This window comes from Chrysochloris asiatica, unplaced genomic scaffold, assembly GCF_000296735.1.
Source record: "Chrysochloris asiatica unplaced genomic scaffold, ChrAsi1.0 scaffold00034, whole genome shotgun sequence".
Lineage (NCBI taxonomy): Eukaryota > Metazoa > Chordata > Mammalia > Afrosoricida > Chrysochloridae > Chrysochloris > Chrysochloris asiatica.
In genome coordinates this window covers 9,446,775-9,451,033 of record NW_006408552.1, presented here as the reverse complement: position 1 = coordinate 9,451,033, position 4,259 = coordinate 9,446,775, and the positions used below count along the sequence as shown (strand labels likewise).

General features: G+C 40.9%; 1 pseudogene; it reads left to right on the top strand.

Moving 5' to 3' along the window:
• Positions 1-2,134: 2,134 nt before the first annotated feature.
• Positions 2,135-2,644, top strand: LOC102826978 (annotated as a pseudogene).
• The last annotated feature ends 1,615 nt before the right edge of the window (positions 2,645-4,259 follow it).

Below are 4,259 nucleotides of genomic sequence, written 5' to 3'. Positions count from 1 at the left end.
TCCATGCATCATCGTTCAACAGTATCTGTTTCCATTCCCTCTCTTTTCTGGGGTTAGGGGTGGGGTAGAGTGATGTACACAAAAACACTCAAGAATATATAATAATTTCAACAACTAAAGGGCACATTCTCCAAGCCTGCCTCCTGGCCAACAACACCCAGTCCCTCTCTTTCCATGAATCTAGAGTCCTCAGCTGCTCCCTCTCTCCATGTCCTCATCTCTGCCTCCATCTCTGGTGTTGCTGCTTCTCTGGATAAAGTCCCACATTCCACTTGTGCTCTTCTCCCTTGATGGTCCTAGGGTACTTGTTTCTGGGCTGTAAGATTAACTACTTCCCTGTTTTTGTTACAAAACTTCTACCTTTACAGTTGTGACAGTCGCAAATAATCATGATAAAAATTTACTCACTATTGATTCATAAGATCCTTAACCCCATCTTTCACTGGAATGATTAGTTTCTTAAATGGTAAACAGTTCTTTTAAATTAGTGAGAAATATTAATAAAGCAACAGAAAAGTGGTGGACAAATTGTCTGAAAAAGCAATTTGAGGCAGTGGAAACACATTATCTGATTTGAACTATTTAAGATTTGTTAGCTTAGAAAAATATGGAAAATGCAAAAAAAAAAAAAATGGACAGACATCTATCAGATTAACAGATAATGAAAATGTTGTTCATGTACAGTGCAGACAAGAGTATGCAGAAACTGGGGTTCACACACACTGGCAGGAACATGAGCTAACACTACCTTTGTGGAGGTCAGTGTGGTGACTATCTTTCCAAAGTTAAAATGTCTACACCCCTTGAGCCATCTCATTCACTCCTAGGACTTTACTCTAGAGACATGCTTTCAAAGAATCTACTTTTGGTTTTGTTGACTCTATTGTTTTCCTGTTTTTTTTTTAATTTAATTGATTTCTATGTTAATTTTCATGATAGCCTTACTTCTGACTGTATTATGTTAAGCTGCTTTTTTAAAACTAGCTCCTAGAAGACTGGGGGGGGGGGTGAGTGTGGGGATCAGGCTTGCAGGGTATACCCTTTGGTTGGTTGATGATGCATGGAGGAGATTGTAACCATGGCAATGAAGCAATATACAATAGAATGAATGTAAAACTAATGTTTTCCCATGTAAACTATCATATAATTCACAATAAAACATTAAAAAAATAAAAACAAAAAAAACTAGCTCCTAAAGTAGGAACGTAGGTGATTTCCTTACCATCTTTCTCCTTTTATAATGGAGGTATTCAGTGCTATAATTTTCCCTCTAAACACTGCCTTAGCTGTATCCCACAAGCTTTGATAATTTCTATTTCCATTTATTTACTACAAATTCCTTTTATTTCCCCTTGAGATTTCCTCTCTGACCAATAGGGAACTGAGACGTATATTGTTCAATTTCTAAATGGTGGTGGTGGTGGTTATATGCTGAGGCATCAGTTCTGACTCATAGCCAACCTGTATAGGGTTTCCAAGGCTGTAAATCTTTAGGGGAGCAGAAAGCCTAATCTTTGTCTTGCGGAGCAGCTGGTAGATTTGAACTGCTAACCTTGCTGTTAACAGCCCAACTCATTATCCACTATGTTGTTGTTGTTAAGTGCCATCAAGTTGGTTCCAACGCATAGCAACCCTGTATAGGGTTTCCAAGGAACAGCTGGTAAATTTGAACCCCTAACCTTGCAGTTCAAACCAAACTTGCCGTTGAATGGTTATCCTACAGTGCCACTATATGTAGAATTTCTTTATTTTCCCAATATTATTCTATTATTGATTTTTAGTTGATTCATGATGTGTTCCACTCATACACATTGTAGGATTTATACTGTTTTAAATTTGCTAAGGGTTATGTTATGGCCCAGAATACAGTCTGTTGTGATAAATGTTCCATGTGCACTTGAGATAAATATGTGTCTCCTGTGGCTTCAGTCCTCTGATGGATTCATGAACTGCCATTCATGTGATATCTGGGCAACTCTCTTGTTGTGTCAACAATGGAAGCTGGTCTCTCTCGGTTCTCTGCATATCCTAGATGTGAACTGTCGTGACATGCAAAAGAAGTTGTGATTTCAGTAAAATATTGGAGTTGTACTGAATTGATAGAGCAGATAAAAATCCACTGCTAACAGCCATCATGCAGGGAATAGTGGAGCTGCCCACTCTGGAGGAGCTGAAAGTGCAGAAGGTGAAAGTCAGTTCTGTTGTCCTTAAAGCTGCAGCTCACCATTGTGGCTCTCAGTGTGACAAAGCCAACAAGGAGTTCATGCTCTGCCGCTGGGAGGAGAAAAATCCAAGCCATTGTTTGGAGGAAGGCAAGCTTGTCAACAAGTGTGTTTTGGACTTCTTTAGGCAAATAAAGCATCACTGTGCGGAGCCTTTTACAGAATATTGGACCTGCATTGATCATTGTGGCCTACAGTAATTTCGTCACTGTTGCAAACAGCAGGCAAAGTATGTGCTGAACAAACTGGGCTGGGTGTGCCCTGACCTAGGAGAACTGTCCAAGGTCACTAAAGTGAAAACAAATTGGCCTTAACCTGAGAATCCTTACCACTCAAGACCAAGGCCAGAGCCCAACCCTGAGATAGAAGGAAATTTGAAGCCTGCCAAATATGGCAGCCGCCTTTCTTTCTGGACCTTGTAAAGATGGGTCCATGGCCCATGCTCAGTCACATGCCCAGACAACAACTGATGAAAACTCTGGTGCAATTTGTATTGTCTGATAGTGTGTTCTTTCTGGGATCACGCACAGAAAAGTTAATTTATGTGACTTGGCAGTTACTCTATACCATTTCCTGGCCATTAAAAATTTTAAAGGAAAAAAAAAAAAAAATCCACTGCCAGCAAGTCCCTTTCAAATCAGAGATCCTAAAGGACAGAGTACAACACCTCCTCAGGATTTCTGAGACCATGAATCTTTACAGAGCACACAGCCTCACCTCCCAAGCAGCAACTGGTGGGTTTGAACTCTGACCTTGCAACATTCAACCCACTGCACCACCAGGCCTCCAACATAACAAACAGAACAAACAAATCCTTCAAATGAGAAAGAGCACACTTCTATCAAGGCCGGCTCAACAATGACCCTTTTATCCTCAATCTGCCATTAATCTTTCCATGCCATTCTCTAGATTGGTTATAATCAATATATGCATTATTGTGGGGGAGTCTTGGTGTGGTGCTGTGTGTTAATGCGCTGGACTGAAAGATCACTTTGAACCACAAAGTTTGCAGTTCAAACTTACCAGCCACTCCTCGTAAACCCTATATAGGGTTGTTATGAGTTGGTGCCGATTTAACAACAACAACGAAGTGTGGCATAGATTGGACTCAATGCAAGTGTCATTAACACTCAAACATCAAAGATGGCCATCAGTAAAGGCAGGTGGATGAGCAATCAGTCTCCTCCTACCCTTTGTGTCCCATTGGAAGGGGGTCCAAGTGGTCTGAGAAATAAGAGTTTGGAAAAGTTCTCTGGTTCTAGTTTTCCATTTCATCAATTTTAAGAAATAGCATATTAGTGAATGGTAGTTTGTCCTGGGACCGTCCAATGGAGGTTATAAGACTCATATAATGTTCTGATGGCATCATGAGAAGGTACTTTTCCAGCATGGCTGTACTCTCGGTTCATTATCCCTCGAGGTTAGCTTTCACAGTATTTTCAAACATAAATACATTTCTAAATTTGTTGCCTCGCCATTTGCGCTAGAAAGGCTGAAAACAACACAAATGTCCTCTGATGCGATTGTTGTTCGGTGCTGTTGAGTCTGTTCCAATTCACCGCCCTGCCATGTACAACACAATGAAACACTGCCCGGTCCTGTACTTTCCTCACAAGTGTTGCTGTGATTGTAGCCAGCGTGTCAGTCCATCTTACTGGGGACTGCCCTCTTTTTCTCTGACCTGCTACAGTACTGACGCATGATGTTCTTCCTCAGGGACTGATCCCTCCTGATAACATGTCTAACATACATGAGGCAAAGTCTCACCATAATCACTTCCATGGCTCATTCTGGCTGTACTTCTAAGATTTGTCTGTTTTTTGGAAGTTCAATATTCAGTACTCTTCACCAATACTGTAAATCAAATGCATCCGTTCTTCTCTGGTTTTTATTCACTGTCCAGCTCTCACATGCATATGAGGTGATTGAAAATATCATGACTTGGCTCAGGCATGCCTTAATTCTCAAAGTGACATCTTGGTGAATGAACCCAAAGAAGGATAGACCCTTAAAGGGACAGGTGTGTCTGCAGTATGG